Source organism: Enhydra lutris, unplaced genomic scaffold, assembly GCF_002288905.1.
Source record: "Enhydra lutris kenyoni isolate GAN:26980312 unplaced genomic scaffold, ASM228890v2 scaffoldscaffold30, whole genome shotgun sequence".
Lineage (NCBI taxonomy): Eukaryota > Metazoa > Chordata > Mammalia > Carnivora > Mustelidae > Enhydra > Enhydra lutris.
In genome coordinates, this window is record NW_019154114.1 from 13,975,312 (window position 1) to 13,996,535 (window position 21,224).

Consider the following 21,224-nt stretch of genomic DNA (forward strand, 5'->3'; position numbering starts at 1 on the left):
GGGCATATGGAAGGAGGCCTGTCAGGAAAGGGGACTTGGATGAGGCACCTGGATGGACGGCCAAAGCCTGAACAGACGTGACCTAGGGAGAGCAGGGGCTGAGTAAGGCAGACCAGAGAGAAAGAACGGCATTTGCTAAGGCCCTAGAGTCTCAGTCTTCTGCATTGCCGTCCTGGTTCTGCTGGCCACCGACTGGGTCACTTCCAGCACATCATGGAAGCTCTCTGGGCCGGAGCAGAGCCTGCAGTTGTACCTGGCTTGTGGGGAAACTCGACGTTACTAATGGCAGAAGGCGTCTGCATGCTTTCTACTTAGGTTCCGATGGCAAGTGACCGCTACATGTTAGCAGTGGCTAGCAGAGAAGATTTGAAATGTCTTCCTTGTCTCTGGACGCAAAAGAATTTTTCTTCTCCCTCCCCTGCCACTAAATGTAGTAATTCAGAGAGGTAATTGGGGGATAACAAAACATCTGCTCAACCATTCCAAGCGTCCCCTTCTAGGCAGGTCTTCTACATGGATGTGCCTTTAGTCAAGTCTCAAGACGAAAAGTGATTTCCACTGGACCTCCCTAAAGGGTCTGGTCAGTGATCCCTTAGACACCTCAGTTAGGCCAAGAACCCTGTTTAAGCACGTAGATCGAACCATTAAAAAAAAAAAAGGCATTTGAACCATGTGTTTTACACTAGTGGCTTTCCGTTCCATGAAAGCCTTTCAAGATTTGACCTCTTAAAGGAGTCTCCCCCTGCCCCACACCTCTCAGGACATTATTAATTTCCAGTGAGATGGCTCAGACCTGCTGTCTTCCTACCCAGCAGACTCAGTGGGCTCTGAAGAGGGTACTGGACCACTGTTCACTTCTCTAGCTGGAATCCAGGGCTGGTGGGAGATTGCATGATACTAAGCAGCTGAGGAGACCCTCTGGAGGAAGAGGCAGCTAATTTCATTGCTCTGTGTTCACCACTTTCTGAGGGCTCCACTGCTGCTAGTAAATCAGGTAGTAGGTTTCTGTTAGAAGCCTCAGCGTGCTGGTCTCAGTAACAGTAGTCTTGCTTTGTAAGCCGTTCTCTCCGTGTATTACTCTCCCAGTATAAGAGAGTGTCCCGGTGTCTATTCCAAATTAGTATTTCTCTAATTTTCAAGTGTCAGATCTGCCTGGCTGAGATTAAAAAGAAATACCAACTCAATTTGACAGGCTTTACATTAAGGGGAGAGGGTGTTTGTGGTTATTATTTCATCTTTTTTTTCCCCCCTATCTCTTTCCTGGCTATATAGAATTCACTTTGCCCATCTTCCTGACTCTTCATATTCCTTATCTCAAGGTGAGTATCCTAAGAATCCCGGTACATTTCACCAGCCACCTTTTACAGAAGCTTAGGTTGATGCAGGCAAACCCATAAGCAAGACCTGGGTTCCCTAAGCCACAGTGGCAATTTCCTGCTCAATTACGGCTCTGTATACCTGCTCCGTCTGCTTGTCAGCGCAGGCTCTGCGTGTCCTGGATAATCCTGCAACTGGGGACAGGGTTATTGAGTTACAGGTTTCTAGGGCATCTTACTCTTTTTTTTTTTTTTTTTTTTTTAAGATTCTCCCACCCTCTTACTGCTTTGTAGAAACTTGTTTCAGTTCTTCCCCCTGGTACTCTCTAGCCTGTGAGTACCTGGGAATAATCATGCTGTCTTATCTGGTCCTACAGATCGGTTTTGTTTTGAGTTATGCTCACTTTGGGCCTCCCACCCTCTCTTATTTTTATAAACAGACTCCATGATAATATATACACTCCAGATGGATGGCAGCCAACGTACCCTCTTCTGTGCTGAGGAAGTGTTCATATTTCAACTAGTTTACATGACTTCCTTGCGCATCCTACCTTATAATCCTCTTACAAATCTTGGTTTACATTGTAATAACGTAGAACACTTAAGGCTCTGTTTCTTTTTTCCCCTCTCCCTTCTTCCACCAGCTATCTTTAAAGGCACTTCTAAAACTTCCTTTAAGGTGATACCCTTCGTACCCTGTCTAAAGAATGGCTATTTGTGGTCGCTCTCTCTCCCTCATGTGTTTGTGTCCTTTTGTAAAAAGGACACATTTCCCCTTACCCTGCTGTGACAGAAACTCACCAATTCTCTGTTGCAATCAACAAATAGAATTTGAATGTTTGACTCTTTATGAAAAAAAATAATAAAAGGATTTTCAAGGGTAAGACCTGCCGTCTTGTGAACGTCAAAGAAGTTTTCACATTCACCTTTTTCTTCTTTCTCTCCCACTCTTTAATTTGTTAATGCTTTCGACTTACTTTGCTTTGGATAATTTTCAAAGAACCACTTCCCCCAAGAGATCTCTAAAAGTTAGAAGTTCTGGCTATTAAAGATTTGCCATTCTCAGAACAGCCCAGTTAGGGTACCCTCAGGTTATTTATAACTGGATTTTATCTCAGAAAATTAACTAAAAGAAGATTAACCAAAAATCTAAAGGAAAATGCCTTAAACACCTCATCTATTATGCTGTGCTCAAACAGATATTTTCATCTTAACAGCTTGGCAAACCCAGTGGAATGCTCTTTCTAGTTTGGGGCATAAAATAAGATAACACTCTGAATTCCTACAGGAAATCTTGTAACGCTACTTGAAATTAAGGCATAAAGTATGAAAATGTGAGTTTCCTCTGTATAGTCTTATTACTTTGCCTGTTAACTTAAGTGGTTCCTATTTCTGATGGTTCAAAGAGCCCCAGGACATTTAAATACCTCTTCTAGAAACAAATACTTTGCCTTAAAAGCCCTCCCAGGTCACGACTAAGTCATGAGCTCAGTTCAGTAATACAGAAGGTCTTGCATTTGGACATTTCCTTCATCTTCTGATTTACCCACATGAGGGAGGAAGCCAGAGAAGTTAGTCCTACTTTATCCATCTAGGATTTTGTTCATTATATCCCATTTCAAGCCAATTAAAAGACAAAGTCTTCACAACAGGATACAGGAGCCTTGATGTCTGCCCTGCCCACCTTCTCTCTCTGTTTGCCTCCTCCCTCTCACCTGCCGGCCTTCTCTCTCTGACTTGTCTCCATCTTCTTTTCTCTCATCCTTCTTTAGCCATTCCTCAAATGTACCGGATGTGCTGCTGTCTCTGGGGCTTTGCTTCTGCAGTTCCCTCTGCCTGGAATGTCTTATATGCGACCATGGGCTATTTCTCTCGATTCAGGGCTTTGATCAAAAGTCACTTCCTGGGGCGCCTGGGTGGCTCAGTGGGTTGAGCCGCTGCCTTCGGCTCAGGTCATGATCTCAGGGTCCTGGGATCGAGTCCCGCATCGGGCTCTCTGCTCAGCAGGGAGCCTGCTTCCCTCTCTCTCTCTATCTGTCTGCCTGCCTCTCTGTCTACTTGTGATCTCTCTCTGTCAAATAAATAAATAAATAAAATCTTTAAAAAAAAAAAAAGTCACTTCCTAAGTGAAGTCTTTCCTCACCACTTGTTTTAAAATGGCAACCTGCCTCCTGACCGCTGCACTCCCTTTCCCTTCCCCTGCTCTAGAGTTCTTAGTACATCATGTAGATGTAGATACAGTTATAGGAGGTTTTCGTTCATTCTTCTGCCCTCCAGAGTGTAAGTTCATGAGATGTTTCTGTTTTGCTCACCGGGCCTAGAAGGGTGCTCAGCACGTGACAGTCAGTAAACATTTGTTGAATAAGTGAGTCCGGAGAGATCCCTGGGTCGATACCGTCCAACTCGCTCTACCACAGCAACACGGGTGGTTTGTTAGGTGTTTTGCAGCTAGCAAAACAGGGCAGAAATGTTAAGTGCCTTGCGTAAGATCCCAAAGATAATCAACTGGATGGGAGGGGATTTTAAACCAGTTTTGTTCCATTCCAGATTCCTCTCGTCTGCTTCTTAGATGTCCAATAAATTGGATTTTCTCCCCATTTTATTGTATTTTATTTCTTTTCCGTGTTCCAGCATTTGTTGTTTATGCACCACACCCAGTGCTCCATGTAATCCGTGCCCTCCACAATACCCACCACCAGGCTCACCCAACCCCCGACCCACCTCCCCTCCAAAACCCTCAGTTTGTTTCTCAGAGTCCACAGTCTCTCGGTTCGTCTCCCCCTCCAATTTCCCCAACTCCCTTCTCCGCTCCATCTCCCCACGTCCTCCGTGCTATTCCTTGTGCTCCACAAGGCTCCGGAAGACCCACTGTCATTTGTTTCTGTCTACAGAGGGGAAGCTGCCCTCCCTAGATATCTTAGTATTCCTTCTGCTGGTTCAAGAACTATCCCCCAGGGTTTTGGATCTCATCACCTGACTCTTGAGTGGCTGCCTTATTTGAAGAGGTGATGTGGCATGATGTTAGGAGGGCAGACTGAGGAAGGGACTCCTGAGCCACAACTCATTAGCTCTGTGACCGTGGACAGACAACTTAGCCTGTTTGAGTTGCCGTAAATAAAAGGGCCTTCTGGGTGGTGGTCTGGCAAGGCACTGATAAGTGTGTGCTTTGCAGGAATGCCACTGGGTCCGTTCCCTGGCTCTGCCATTGAGTAGCTTCTCACAACTTCTGGGGCAAATGAACTTCTCTAAGCCTCAGTTTACTGCTCTACTAAATGGGGGTGATAGCAACCTTAACAATGTTTTAAGGTTTGGGAGGAGGGTCAAATGGAAGAATGCATCTAAAGGGCTCAGTTCATTCTCTAAGGCATGCTTGCTAAAATGGTAGCTATTATTGTGATTATTATTAACACCTATTACATAAGGGCACCATGAGGACTCGGGATAATGCCTATGGAGGATGTTGCACCTTGCTTGGTGCATGTAAGCGTTCAGTAAATGTTACCAATGTTATTCCTTAGTTGCCTCGATATTCCCCTTCCCTCCAATACCCAGCACTCTGGCTTTTACCCAACTATGTTCCTGCAGTTGCTTTCTAGAAATATACCAGCAACAACTTCTATAATCCTAAGGATTTGTTGAGGCAGGAAAACCCAGGGAGGGAAATCAAGCAGGTTGAATGCAAAGAGCATGGCCTTCAAGGATGTAGAGCTCAGTGTCCTTATCCCGGAAAAGGACCCATAGCACTTGCCTGGCAGGTTGCTACAACGATGGGGGGATATGTGAAGTTTGACCTCAGTTTGAGACACAGCGAGTATGTGATCGGGGAGGCGGGGGCCTGTGGTGATGGCAGCCACGGTGGTGGTGACGCTCTTCTTTCATCTGTCTTATTTCAAATTCCCAACTATAGTGTCTTGATGCTTTAAGGGCAGGTTATGGCTCATAGTATTTCAGAATCTCCCCCACATCCTTGAACATCAATACCATCCTGGACATTGGGTCCACTCTCAAAAAAAAAAAAATAATAATAATAATAATGATGGATCACATGACCACTAAATCCAGTTTCTGTTCAAGAGGCAACACTGTCATGGCATTCCTATAAGTGGTTTCTAACAGCCTGGAATCTCTAGGGTCTCTTGTATTATTATTTAGCTAAGCCTTTTATTTTTTTCCCGAACATTTGGAAATCTTGTCCAATGGTTTCAGCAGACCAAGGATATATATGAAAATGTTGATACAGTAAAAGGGTGAAAATAGAGAGGATGACCCAAGTTCATGGTGCCATATGCAACGCACCACACACTTGTTTCTGTGAGTTAGAAAACCAGGGTCTGTTCTGTGGCTTCATAATCTTGCAGAGACGTTGGATCAAATCGGGCGTCAGAAAAGACGCCAGCACCAAACGGAGGTGACTTTGCTGTATTTGCAGTTTTCTCTCTTATTAACATGAAAACACTTTACATGGTCGGAAACATCTAAGGGCTATTTTTTATTTTATTTTCCATTACTTCACTCCGCTGCTTTAACCCGTACCTGTGGAAATTAGACTGTCACCTGCTTTTAGTATCCTGTTTTCTTTCATGTTTGTAATGAAGCCCTCTGGGAATCGTGCGATTACAAAAATGAGTTACAAATCCTCATTCAGTATACAAGAGTCTGTAGCTGCCTTCCTTCTCTGTTTAAATAGTCTACAAAACAAGAAATAATTAGTCAAGCACTATCGGTAATTAAGCACATAAGATGAACATTAAACAAACTGCAATCTTGCATCATTTTGAAGGTGGATAGGCAGGTTTTTGCACTTGGAATCCAGCCAGAATGTCCATCTTCATTCCCTTTGCTCCTTATTTATTACTGGCGAGGGAATTCACTTGCCTGACTTGCTGATGTGCTCCTGCCGGAGGTCCATCTGAGAGTTCACATAAGTGCGAGCCGCTGTTTTTTTGCCACCACCACCATTGGGAGAGGAGGATTTCAAAGAACTTGATATATTGAGAGTGGAAAGACAGTGTTTCCCCCAACATGGGAGTGGGTTTTTTAAGTTGAGATCGGTTCACAATTCAGAGAACTGGCCCGTTTTCTTGCACATGACATCTGTGCAGAAGTATTTATAAAACCCCTTTCTGTTTTTCTAAACCCTCCTTCTCATTTGGTGTTTCCTCTTCAGGCCCCTTGAGCTTCTTGTACACATCTTGTCAGCATCGTCACCACCGTGCCCAGGCAAAATCTGAAAAATGGTGTAGTCTGATTTAGCCAATTTTTTCCTGAAGACCAGAACTTCTCAAAAACTGGTATATAGGTTTTGATCAGAATATATTTTCAAGGAAAATAAGGAGATCAAAGTTTCTAACCCATTTAGACTGGAAGATCAGATATTCATTCAATAAACACATTGGCGTACCTGTACCTGTTATTTGCTAGGTACAAGGGGAGTAGTCCATGTCCTTCAGGGAATGACTGTCCGGCTTTGGACCAGGCCTAATCAGGACTCCGTGTCGAGCATTTTTGTCATATTGCATTGAATTCTTACCAGTTCCATGATGTGAAACCTAGCTAGAAAATGTTTGTACCTGATATGCCAGATCTCTAGTAATCATTCAAGAAGTAATAGAATGATCAGTGATTTTTCTTGTGGCTTTTCTAGAACCCAAAATGGTTCTATTGCTCAGATGGTTGCTATCGTGCCTCTATGGATATACGTCTTTTCTTCTGCAATTAGAAAGAACTGGCAGTAAATAGCATTCTCCATGTTATCTGTGGTTTCTTTTACTGTTTAAAATAAGTGTCATAAGGCCAACACTTCCTAATGTATGTGTAGTAGGTTATAGTGGTCAAAGCCCTTCACAAGCGTGTCTAGGGGGCTAAGACTTCCCATTTTATAGCTCCTGGGTAACAGGTTCAGAGAGGTAAAGTGGCTTGCCCAAGATGGCATAGCAATCTGGCAGAGCCAAAATGATCTGATCTTCTTTTTCATCACACGTGCCTCCCGGAAGGTATCCCAGGTGTGGAGATATGGAGAAGAGTCATGTTGACACCATGTATCTTTTTTTTTAAGATTTTATTTATTTATTTGACAGACAGGGATCACAAGTAGGCAGAGAGACAGACAGACAGAGAGGGGGAAGCAGGCTCTCCACTGAGCAGAGAGCCCGATGCGGGGCTCGATCCCAGGACCCTGAGATCATGACCTGAGCCGAAGGCTGAGGCTTAACCCACTGAGCCACCCAGGCGCCCCAACACCATGTATCTTAAATACCAAGTTTTCAGTGGACCCCGGTGGCTCAGTCGGTGAAGGGTCTGCCTTGGGCTCAGGTCATGATCCCGGGGTCCTGGGATCGAGCCCCGAGTTGGGCTCCCTGCTCAGCGGGGAGCCTGCTTCTCCCCCTCCCTCTGCTTCTCCTCCCACTCATGCTCTGTCTCTCTGAAATAAATAAAATCTTTTAAAAATATATCATGTTTTCACAAGGCCATGGTATTCTTTTTTCATGTTTGGGCATCCGTACACTTAGCAGGGATTTGTTGAGTGCCTGCTTTGTACGGGTGCCGCAGACGTGAGCAGGGTGTAGCGACGGGCTAGGTGGGGAAGGAGCAGCCAGCAAGCTTCTCGGGCTGCTCTCAACACAAGGAATCACAACTAAACTGTAGGTCTTAAGGAAGGAACCACTTTCCTGGTTCAAATTTCATTTTAGCATTTGCTGCTGAAATTATTTTAGCCTCCCCTCTAGGCTGTGGGTGTGAACATGAGTAAGCTCATGAATCTGTCTGGAGTCTTTTTCTCCTCCGTGACATAGAGATAAAACACATTAAAAGCAATCCAGCGATATCCTGAATGAGATCCTAAAGCAGAAGAAAGAAAATCGTAATAAACTAGGAAAATCCAAACAGTCTGTTGCTTACCAAATAGTCATGTCCCAGTGTTAATCACTTAAGGCACATGGGTCATGTGGGGCGCTGACATTAGGGGAAATGGGAAGAAGGGTATTCGAGAACTCTGTGTACTATCTTTGCAACTTTCCCGTAAAACTAAAATTGTTCTGAAATAAAAAGATCATTTAAAGGAAAAAAAAAACAAACCCACTTACCTCATGATAATTGCATTAGTCAGCTTGCACTGTCCTAACAAAAGACCACAGATTGGTTGATTTAAATCAGAGAAATTTGTGCTTTCACAGTTCTGGAGGCCGGGAGGTCCAAGATCAAGGTGCTGGCCCATTTGGTTCCTGCTAAGATCCCTCCTACTGGCTTTCTGATGACCTCCTTCTCCCCGTGTCCTTACATGGCAGAGAAAGAGAGCTCTGGCTTCTCTCATATTTTATAAGAACACCAATCCTAGGAGATTAAGGTCCTACCCTATGAGCTCACTTAACATTTATTATCTCCATAGATGCCCAATCTCCAAATACAGTCACATTGCCGGGGCACGGGGGGTGGTTAAGGCTACAGGAGAGGAATTTGAGAGGGGCACGTTTCAGTCCATAGCAATAACAGAACGGCATCATCATTTGGGAAGACTTGTTAACAATATCTACATATAAAATTGAACATTAACCTTTCTGGGCACCTGGCAGTTCCACTCTGTGTTCACCAAAAGACAAATAAAAGGATAGGTACAGAAGCATTAATTATGACTCAAAACTGTGAACTACCCAGATGTCTACCAGAGGTAGAATGGATAAATAAATATGGTATTTTCACACAGTGGACACTACACGCTGGTGAGCACAAGGGCACCACAACCAAACCCACACATTAATCTCCCTGAAGCGATGCTGGCAGAGAGAAGGCAGGTGCAGAAGCGCGTGTCCCCTGTGACTCCCCTTATAGTAAGTTCAGGAAGAAAGCAGACTCTCCATGTATTGAAGTCCTAGGTAGAGACTGGATGGGGACTGAGCTGGGCTCTCAGATGTTGCTAATTTTCTGTTTCTTGATCAGGGCTCTGGGGGTGTTCAGTTTGTGAAAATACATTTAGTAATTCACATACATTTTATACTTTTTTTTTTGAGTGTCTATTTTACTCCAATAAAAAGTTACTGGAAAATAATCTTATCCAGTGGCAGTGGGGAGAATCATATAAGGTAATGAATGTTAAGCATACTCGTTACACATTTTATTTCCTTCTCTGCTATTTGTTTCCAGTCTCAGTTCCCTGAGAGACCCTCAGAGACCCTGCCATGTCCTCTGGCTGTCACCCATGTCTTCAAGTTACTCCTCCCCCAACGTAATAGTTTTTGGTTCTTGGCCCAAATGGCACCCATGGTGCAAAGACAGGTGTCATGGCAACGCCCAAAGGCCTCAAGACCTCCTCCCATGTGTGGCGTATACTACATGGTCCACTAACTCTTCCAGGAGCTCATTCTTGGTGTTGGTGGTTGGAATGTGGATATCACTAATCACTTGGTACCACTTTTTATAGTTCTTGTCATTTGCAAATGGGAAAGGAGCACAAAAAAAAAAAAAAAAAAAAATTACTCCTGCCTTCTTCCATCTGTATTTTCTTTACTAAATTATCCAGTCTTATAAATATTTGAATAACATTTGGTCAGGATAAAATCTTTCCTGTCAGCTCAGTACAAGAACACTTTTTGGCTCCTGAGACCATAACAGTCAGATAAATTAATATTGATTTGTTAGAAAATAGTTTTCACTCTGTCTAAACATCTTATTCTGGGCTCTTGAACCAAAATTATGAATTTAAAAGCAGCAAAATAGTTCTTCACAGTTTTCCCAGTGAAACTAATTACGGGCAGATTGTGAAAAATGTATTGGAAGTGATTTCCAACATAGATTTCTGCTAACCAAAATTCACAGAAACCAGAGGCTCAATGTCTGATTTACTTGAGCAAGTTGTGATTTGGTAGACCGGAGAATATATGTAAATAGTTTTTGCAGTTTCCATAGGGATAACTCTATACATTAATGTCTCGTGTATAGCAGAAGATGAAGGGGGAAACTTTTTTTTTTAGTGATTCCTTATATTTTAATGGTCACTGATAAATAATATAGTATTAAATACATAATACGGTAATGATTTTATGATATCATAGACGGCAAAACCAGCTTGATTTGTTACTAAATTGTTGATGTGGCATTTAGTTTTTTTGGGGGGTTTGTTTTGTTTTGTTTCATTGAAAGATTTTATTTATTTATTAGAGAGATAGAGAGCACAAGTAGGCAGAGCAGGCAAAGGGAGAGGGAGAAGCAGGCTCTCCGCCAAGCAAGGAGCCTGATGCAGGGCTCGATCCCAGGACCCTGAGATCACGACCTGAACCAAAGGCAGCCACTTAACTGACTGAGCCACCCAGGTGCCCCTTTTTGGGGGGTTTTATTGAGAAATAGTAGTCATGCATCAGTGTCTGAATTTAAGGCATCCAGCATGATGGTTTGATTTACATGTATTGCAATGATTACTACAATAGGTTCAACTAACATCCATTTTCATATTCACAAATATATAAAGTGTATATATATATGTATACGTATACATATACATATATACATATACACACACAATAAAAAGAAAAGGGAAAAAAATTCTCCTTGTGATGAGAATTCTTAGGATTTACGCCCTTACCAGTGTTCTGGAGTGTAAGCTGTGGTCACTGTGCTGTACTTTATATCCCTACAACTTATTTCTCTTCTAACTAGAAATTTGTACCTTTGAGCGCCTTCTCAACTCTCTTTCTTGACTCTTCACCTCTGGTCTCTGACCTCTTTCTATGAAGTTGCTTTTGCTGCTCATTTGTTTATTTATTCCACATTCAAGTGAGATGATGCAGTATTTGTCTCTGTCTGTCTGACTTATGTCACTTAGCCTAATGCTTTTGAGGTCCCTCCACGTTGTCATAAATGGTAGGATCCCCTCATTTTTTATGTCTGAATAATATTCCTGTGTGTGTGTGTGTGTGTGTGTGTGTGTGTGTACACAACTTCCTTATCCATTCATCCACAGATGGACTCTTCGATTCATTCCTTATCTTGGCTATTGTAAATAGTGCTGCTACGAACATGAGGGTACACATAGCTTTTCAAGTTCGTGTTTTCATTCCCTTTGGATATACTCCCAGAAGTGGAAATGCTGGATCATATGGTACCTCTAGTTTTAGTTTTTTGAGAATCCTTCCTACTGTTTCCCATAGTGGCTGTACCAATTTATAATCCCACAGTAGTGCACAAGGGTTCCCTTTTCTCCACATCCTCTTTACCATTTGTTCTCTCTTATCTTTTGATGATGTTTCTTATCTCTTATTACTCTAACAGGCGTGAGGTGAGATCTTGTTCTGGTTTTGATTTGCATTTCCCTAATGATTAGTGATGTTGAGCTTCTTTTCATGTACCTTTGGCCTTTTGTATATATTCTTTGGAAACATGTCTGCTCAGGTCCTTTGCCCATTTTTAATTGTTTTTGTTTGTTTGTTTTTTGTTTTTTGTTTTTTGTTTTTGTGCTATTGACTTGTAGGCATTTTTTCCAAAAATATTTTTTGAACATTGACTCCTTATCAGATAAATGGTTCACAAATATTTTTTTTCCATTCTGTAGGTTGTCTATTCATTTTGTTGATGTTTTGTGTATGTTTGTTTTGCTATGCAGAAAGTTCTTAGTTTAATGTAGTCTGAGTTATTTTTTTTTTAATTTTGTTGCTCATGCTTTAGGTATCATATCAGAAAAAATCATTAACAAGAATCATTACCAAGACCCATGTAGAAAAGCCTTCTTTCTATGTTTCCTTCTAGGAGTTTCATAGTTTCAGATCTTACACTTAAGTCTTTAGTCCATTTTGACTTAATTTTTATGAGTGGTGTGAGATAGGACTCCAGTTTCAGTCTTTTACATGTGAATATCCAAGTATCTCTACACCATTTATTGAAGAGAGTATCTTTTCTCCATTGAGTATTCTTGGCTCTCTCATCAGATATTAATTGACCATATATATTTGGGTTTATTTCTGGGCTCTTGGTTTTGTTTCATTGGTCTGTTTGTCTATTTTTATCTCAGTACCATCTGGTTTGATGACTATAGCTTTACTTTGCTTGAAATCAGAAACTGTGATGGCTCCCACTTTGCTTTTCTTTCTCAGATTTCTTAGGCTCTTTGGGGTCTTTTGTGGTTCCATATAAATTTTAGTAGGTTTGTTGTTTTGTTTTGTTTTTCCTACTTCCGTAAAAAAATGCCATAAGATCTTGCTAGGGATTGCATCGAATATATCACTTTTGGTAGTATTGACATTTTAGTAATATGAATTTTTCCAATCCATGAGCCTGGGATACCTCTCCATTTATTTGTATCTTCTATTTCTTTCATCAGTGTCTTATTGTTTTCAGAGTAGGTAATTTTTACTCCTTAGTTTAATTTATTTTTAAAGATTTTATTGTTTTTGATGCTATTGTAAATGGCATTGATTTCTTTATTTCTCCTTCAGAAAATTCACTCTTAGTGTGTAGAAACACTATTGATTTTTGCATATTAATTTTGTACTTTACAACTTTACTGAATTCATTGATTTGATTTAACAGTGTTTTTTTGGTTGAGTCTTTAGGATTTTTTTTTTTTATATATATACAAAATCATATCATTTGCAACAGAGGTAGCTTTACTTTTTCCTTTTGAATTCTGACACCTTTTATTTCTTTTTCTTGCCTGATTGCTCTAGCTAGGATTTCTAGTATGATGTTGAATAAGAGTGGTGACACTGGGTACACTTGTTTTGTTGCTTAGGAGAACCTTTTTTTTTTTTAACTGAGAATTTGATTTACCTAGTAGAAGGATTAGATTTGTTTTTTTTTTTTCTTTTTTTTACAAAGGCCTATATATTAAAGAAGAGCTCATTCATCTACTACATAGACTTGCAGTGTGTAGAGTTTGACTGTATTTAGATTTGTCTTTTAATTACACCCATATATAGGAATGGTGGTAGAAAATTGGAACAGTAAAAGTAAGAAAATAAAACATTGTCCATATGCCCATTTTAAACATTTGTTTTTTTTTTTTTTTTAGGAAATGCATTTTTTTTTGGCCTCATGAAACTCTTATTACACTTAATGCATTTAGTATCCTACTATTTAAACTCAATATTATATGAGAAATTGGTGATTCTGTACATGTAATTTTTTTCTTATTATTGAATGGTGACTTAGCAAAGGAACATTTCCTCTTCTTTTAGACATTTAAGTTGCTTCCGATTTTTAATAATACAACATTGAACACCTCTGTGTAAAAATCCTTATCTGAATTGCAGATGTCTTTAAGATAGGTGCCCATAACTCCATCTCTCATCTAAACTGTTTTTGAGATCCTTGGTACATGTTGTCCAATTGCTTTCCAGAAACTGTAAAAGATGATATAAAGAAAAACATATACATATATATAAAGGAAAAATACACATCAATGAAAACAAAATATAGGAAGAATATAGAGGAAGCTATAATTCAACACAAGGACTCTGAAATTCTGGTTTCCATTTACATCAGCTGGATGGTTAAAGAGCTTATCCAGAGTCTTCCCTTTTCTGGAAAGCATCATTGGAATCTTATAGGATGACAGTGAACCACTATAGGGTCAAGACTACTTTTTCCTTGAACTAGTTCACTCAAGCCTCTATAATATGAAAGCACACATGAAATCCTTGAAGTTTATAGTCTGCTGGGTTGAGAAGGAGAAATTTCAGTTTTCATATTGTCAATCTCAAGCCTTTTCTGAAATTGGAAGTGACAGTCTAGCCATGTGTATATATACTATATATATATATATATATATATATATATGGAATGGAACCTGAGTCTAGGGCTAGGTTTGGGAAGTGAACTATTTCCTACCATAGATTAAGCTGAACTAGACCGTATGTCAAAAAAAGAGTCTCAATGTCAACTTAATCCATTGTCACAGCTATAAAATGCTATTTCATTATACAAGCAATTCCCTTGTGGATTTCTCCTGACTTCCTATGCAGCTCAACTCTATTTTAATCTCTTGTGGCTTTTCTCCCCTCTCTGGCAACTACCAGCATTTTGGAATCGTTAAATCTATTTGCTTCCAAGTCACCTGTTTGATATTTACACAAATTATGTAGGTAAAGTAAGGATGAAGCACCAGCAGCAAGATGTACTTAAAAATAAATAAACAACAACAAAAACCCTTAAGAAATAGCTAGAAACAATACAGAACTTTCCAGGACATTTTAATCATTGGCCAGGGACGTTGAACAAGTGGCTGAAAATCCCAAGCCCGACTGTGCAGTGTGTGCGTGTGCAGGGAAGGGTCAGATATAATGATGTAGGGGTGGCTTCCATACAGAAGTTGTGTTTGAATCCCCCAAGTCTTTTACAGATAAGCGTTTTCCGGTTGTGACAAAAGGAAAGAAAATTTCCAAATCAAAATTCCCATTTGCCTTTCGGGGTGTTGAATTTTCTTCACATTTGTGCAATTAAGGGTTTTGCTGAGTGAGCTTAGGACTCTGTCCCTTTAAGTGTTTAACAGTAATTGGTTCATGTCCTAGCGTTCATTGAAAATCCTAGACATTTCATGTAAAATCTTCTTAATGAGGGGATGAATTTTTCATTCACATTAGAAAGCTCACTCTGACAAACAATTTCTAAATAAAACTTTGGCGACATGACATCCTACATTGGACCTGACAGAGAGGACAGGTGCATTAGAATATAACTGTATGGCGATCCTTCAAGCTGTCAGCCATGAATATTTTATTTCTTAATGAATCATCTTTGTGAAATGAACTTTCTTGTTGTAGTGTCAGTGCCATTTACAACAAAAAGCTGGCTCCTTTTAAAAGGTGAGCGCCGTAAAGATGCTGATGCCTGCATAAAATGCTTAACCCTACCTGAGGTGTCGGGCAATTTGGGGCTCTGCATTTCCCTTCCCTTTCTGAAAGTGACTTGAGAACTCACTTCAGCTAGCATGACTACATCGCAGAGAACACTTTCCCTTGGTTCACTGCTTCTATTCTCAGAACTCGGATTCCAGGTAACCACCCAGTGGCAGCCACTTTGGCACTGAGCTCCCCTGGGTCTGAGGCATCGCTGCTGGTCTGCTCACTATTGGATGATCTGGCTTCCGGCAGGCTGAGACCCACAAGGTGCTCTTAGCAGGTGCTAACTGGCCGCTCCAGGCAGTTCCCAGCTCCCCCTCATCTCGTCTGGGAGACCACTTACGTTTGTTTATTTGTTTCGAGGTTGGAGGAAGCTTTCATTCTGACAGTGGCTTAAGTGTCTCCCCACTCAAGAAGCCAAAACTTATTTTTACGTTGCCACTAAGAGCTTTCTGAGATATTCGTGTGGCTCAGCATGGAATCATTCAACTCATCTCCAGACACAACACAGACAACAGAATCTGTTCCCCCAAAATAGTCCGCAGTGAATTCTACACCCTTCACCACTAATTGGGCTCTTGGTATAGTTGTGAGCCAATACTGATTTTCCTTTCTTCTCTTTTCTTCTCTTCTCTTTTCTTTCATTCATTCATTCATTCATTCATGGTCTCAACTGAGTTCCGAAGACTGCCTAGCAATCCTGTTTACTGAGCCTGGTTTCTCTTTGGTTGCTCACAGTGGTTATTTCAAGCTTCTGCATGTTCCCCAATCCCCATAATTTGCCACCTCTCCCAATTGTCTTTCCTCTGAGATCAAAGAAACCTCACCTGTCAGCCTCCAACACAATCCCCAACTCCCCACCCTCAGTTCCCTGCAAAACCAGCCTGACGTTTCCCTCCATCCTCGCTTCCCTACCTTTAACAATTTGGGGGTCAATTCAATTTGGGGGTCAGGTGGGCCACCTGTGCTGTGGACCCCACCCTCAGTCCTGGCCTTCAGGAATACGGCTTCATCAGTAAAGGGACCAGGATCTGTGCCAGGGATTGGCAAATTTCAGCCATCATCTATGTTTATAAGTAAAATTATATTGAAATACAGCCATGCTCATTTGCTTATGTTCTGTCTAGGGCTGCCTTCATACCCCAACAGCAGAGTTGAGTATCTCGGGATTGTATGGCCCACAGAGCTCATGATGTTTTCTCTCTGGCCCTTTACAGAAAATGTTTGCCAGCCCTGATTTATACCCTGGGTCAGAAGCCTGAACCTTGCAAACTGGGCTCCCCATCTTAGGGTTTGCTATGAAACCCACATGGAGTCCACGTGTCTCAGAGTAATCATTCTTGCTCTGCGCAGCTCACACCTCACTCTTGCAGTGTCGCATGTATTTTAGTGCACCGTAATGGCCACGAGAACTGGCCCGTGTCCACGTGGCTCCACGCAGGAGAAAAGCGGGCCAAGTTTGAAAGCTCTAAGCAGGCCCAGAGGAAATGGAATAAGCTAGAAATTTGTTGTTTCCTCTTCGTTAGGTTTAAGTGAGAATTGTGTTTTTTAGCAAACTCTCAGTGTGGGCAGGTGACAATTTTTGTAGGTATTTTTTTTTCCTCCCTTTTAACTTGTGCAAATGCAGCTCTGTGTTTTGTTCCACGTTTTGTATAATAGCTGCCACCCCAAGGCTTAAAGACATGTTATTCTCACCTCCAGTAAAAAGGGTTTCCTTTGCAGTCTCTGGAGAAAGGCCATACTATAGGATGAATTTTCTATTACCTTCCACTGTTTACAAGTCACTGAAATTATTTGGATTAAATTAGAAAAGTAGATGTATACAAATTTATATCTCTTCTTCCAGCAAAAATACGGATTTTTTTTTCCTCACTCTCCCCCGCTCCCTTTCCTCCGTGTTAGGAATTTTCTGAAATACGAAACCAAGTGACACAAAAGCATTGTATTTATTAACAAAATTGTATCCAGGACACACACACACACACACACACACACACACACACACACTCTTCTAAACAAAACCCATGTCATAGCCGTTTTGAAGCAAATGGACATACATAAACCCATATGCATTTGGTAAAAGAGAAAATATGCTACTGAAATGTAACTGCTTAAAAATGAAGTCACTAAAAATAAATATGAATGAATACAAATGGAAAAAAGCTAAAAACCCTCTCCTGACGCTGTCATTTGACCTCCTGCTCGCTGTCGCTCTCAACCCTTGTTTTCTTACTGAGTGTCCCTGCACCACCTGCAGGTCTTCTGAGGCTGCCCTGCTGCCTGTGGTCAGGGCCGCTTGTCCCCGGGTCTCTGCGGGAGCCGGACAGGCCCCCTGGCTTCCCTGAAATGGTGCCGATGTGTTCACTTCCCCTTGCAGCCAGCCCGCCCTTGCTCCCTCTCTCTGGGTGAAGGGTGAACACAGTGAGGGAGAGAGGAGAGCGCCAGTGTCTTGGCTTGGTTGCTCACGCACCAGTATCTCCCAAATTCAGTCTTCCCCCAGACCAGCATCCAGATCAGGCCTGAGCTGAGTACCCCCGTATCCCACCCACTGTTGTACCTAAATACAAACTTGAGCCTTGTTCAAGGTAACTCTGTATAGGAAATCCTGGGCTTTATGCTTTTTGGTCACTATTCGGTAAAATGCATTCATAGCTATTATCATAAAGATCTTAGAACCTCCTTCTGCCAGGGCAAGGAACCTCTCTTTGGTTCTCACTGCTCGAGGCTTCAAGGGGGAGCACGCAGTGGACCTCATTCTTTTAAATTCGCCATAAATCACAGGTTGCCTTTCCCAAATCCCTCCAAATGATTGCTAGTCTGTTTCAAAATTTATCCCAGGGGAGGAATAGTTACAGTGGAATTTAGACATTTTTTTTGCTCAGAAATGACATTATTTAAATCCCCTTTCTTAAAATTTCTTTTCTTTTTTTTTTTTTTTTTGCACTCCCCCCATCCACCCGGGGTTTCACCCCTGTTCTCTCATCCCATCTGATACCCGAATGTAATTCCAGATTTAGGATCTGCTATCTGTAAATCTCTGTGTAATGTTTCTCAACTGCCACCTTTCCCCCCCCGAGCTCGTGCATCCTCCTCCCCACCCCCAGCTCTGCGAGGACTCTTAAAGATTGCACTTCATTAAATTATTTTTATAATGAGTTCCTGTTACCAGGGAATACAGAGTTAAAAAGGTGATCTCACTTAAAGTAATTAGCATAAGACCTGCTGGACCCGTAGAAGTGACTGGATGGTAATCAATAGCAATATGATTACACCCATGCAGCAATTATAAATTATTTAAAACACTACCCCTAGGTTACTGACTAGTTGCCTTTAAATTAAATTCTCTGTCAATAATTGATGCAAAGAATTAATGTGAGAACACCTTCAGTTCCTGAAACTTTTTTAAGGTGGCATAAAATATTGAACTGTTGCCCATCATTAGCAGCGAGGCTGTCTGTTTGCTGTAACATCCTTCTTTTCTAAATTGGTCAAGAAAGACTCTCAGATCTTGAAAGATGACAAATGATTCTGAATCCACGGTGGGATAATCTTATAAGGACGCTGAAATGCCCAATAGAAATTGTATATATTAAGGCAAAAGAGAAAAAAATGCCTCTAAATAATAACTGATTTTATTTCTTCATCACTTTTAGCAAAGGCCTAGGTAGACTTGGGTTTGTTCTGTGGTTCTGTGTTTTTTGTTTTGGATTTTTTTGTTTTTGGGGGTTTTAAAAAATTTTGTTTGTTTGTTTTGTTTTGGGGGTTTTTTGGCCTATATTACTGTTCTTTGATATGATTAGTAGGTTAGAGAAATCTTAACCTGCTTGAGAAGTCATGATCTATAATATTTAAGCAATCAAAAATCTTTACAAAAATATCAGGCCTACAATAATATAAAAAAGTGTGCCTTTGACAAAATGGGTTATTTTCTTTGCTTAATTAATGCCTCCCGTTTCTTTTCTTTTTTTTTTTAAAAGATTTTATTTATTTATTTGACAGATAGAGATCACAAGTAGGCAGAGAGGCAGGCAGAGAGAGAGAGGAGGAAGCAGGCTCCCCGCAGAGCAGAGAGCCTGATGTGGGGCTCGATCCTAGGACCCTGAGATCATGACCCGAGCCGAAGGCAGAGGCTTTAACCCACTGAGCCACCCAGGTGCCCCTAATGCCTCCCGTTTCTATCTAAGCATTGTGTGCTATTGTTTCCTCTTCCACACTATTTCTTCACTAGCAATGAGAACAGTGGAATCTAGACAATTATACAGGACCTTCAAGGATGAGAAAGAAGTTGCCCATCTGGGACCCCTGTCTCCTGTCTGATTTCACCAGGCAAGGGAAACTCAGGGGATGGAAGTGATGCAAGAGATGAGCCAAGCTCCAAAGTCAAGAAAGTACTTCCTTAATTTGAGTATTCTAAGCCAGGCCTTCTGCTTGGGTCCAGTGCCCGGTGAGATGCCATCTCTACCCTCAGGTATTCACAGCAGGTTAACAGGCCCCTCTTGACCATCCCATGCCTAAAATGAGGAACAACCTTGTCTTTTGTCTGTCAAGCTCCCAGCGCTGATCTAGGCACAGAGTCCAGGCATGAAAAATGTCAACCCCTTGCCTTTCCCTTCTTGTATCTAATTTGAATATTTGAGGTTATCATAACGGGCTCACCATTGTCAGTATATTTCCTTTATTTTTGCACCATCTAGGTTAACTTCTCTCTTACTTTCTTTGGCTTCTTGAGAAACCATCTCTGTGGTAAAGCAGATGCCAGGAATGGCGAAGGATGGGGTTACACCCCAGACACTTTCTACCCCCTGCACTCCAAGTTCAGACTCATCTCCTGCTTCATCCCACACGGCTGCCATGTTCATCTGTGCTTACAGCCGTTGTCTCACGTACAGTTCTATTTTCTTCCCTGTCTGGGATATTGCTGTTTGGGACTCCCTCCTAGTCCCAAAGGGCCTTTCTGACACTGCTCTAGACTCATTAGCATCCCTCTTATTCCAGAAAATGCCCTTTCTGTATTACTTTTTAACGTACCTTTCCCTGCCTGCCTCAATGTCACCCATCATACTTTCTGTGGAAAGAGGAAACCAGAGTCAGAGAGTGTCTTCTGTTTCCCACCAACCCAGAACAGAAGATTATCTAGACAGGTATTTTGAGCTGATGCACAATATTTTCCTTGGCGAATTTGCCACTGGCTGAGCAAGATGTCTCATTGGTGATCTAGTAGAATAACAAGGACTCCCAAATGCCACGAAATAATTTCTCTGGTTGTGACAATTTTACATATTTACTTTACATTCCCCAGTTCAATTTTGTCTTCTTTTTGTCTTCTAATTAAAGCGTGTACACACACACACACACACACACATCCACATACATACTTAACTGTTGTGCTGTTGGGTTAATAGGATCCTCTGGATTCAAGTCTATCAAAGTTCCTTTGCCAACTCGAACCCGGTAAAGGACCCCTGGCTTTCACCAGATGCATTACTGAATGCCAGACTTTCAATGGGGCTTAAGCACGTAGAGAGTAAAGCCATAGACTGTTTAGTTTGTCTGTTTTGGGTCTAGGTTGTGTTTTAGGTCAACATTTCTACCAGTTGGATGTGCATGGACTTTGGAGACCTAACTCTCTGTTCTACCAAATTCTCAGTCCAGCCTGAGTCTAATTTTTAACTCGCAATGATTGTCTTCTTGTCATTTCCATGAAGCAAATTGATTCACGGGCCCAGGGAACAGCCTGGGGCTCACTCACACCTGCCCAGCCCGTAGTGTGCTTCTCAAGACTGATGGGAAAGCTGTGGGAAGAACAGAGAAGGTGAAGGCCACGCTAGAGCTGAACAGGTTCGAGGAAGAAGACAGGATTGAAACTGTGCCTAGCAAGTGTTTACAAGCACCTGACATTGACCTTCAGACCCTAGGACGGGGCGGCTTTGGTTTCCCACATCGTAGCTCTTTTGAGAAAAACGGTGACTAACCAGCACAGTGCGTAACTCACTTCTCAGAACTTTCGATCAGAAATTATCTGATGACTGGACCAATTCTGATCACCGCTGTTTGAGCAGACCAACCCAGGCCCCTCAGTGGCGAGGCA

At 41.6% G+C, this 21,224-nt stretch overlaps 1 protein-coding gene across 1 annotated transcript in view; it reads left to right on the forward strand.

Annotated features, from left to right (window-relative positions):
• Positions 1-21,224, forward strand: part of LOC111152819 (WW domain containing oxidoreductase) — a 1,002,850-nt gene that overhangs the window by 704,212 nt on the left and 277,414 nt on the right. The window lies entirely within an intron of this gene.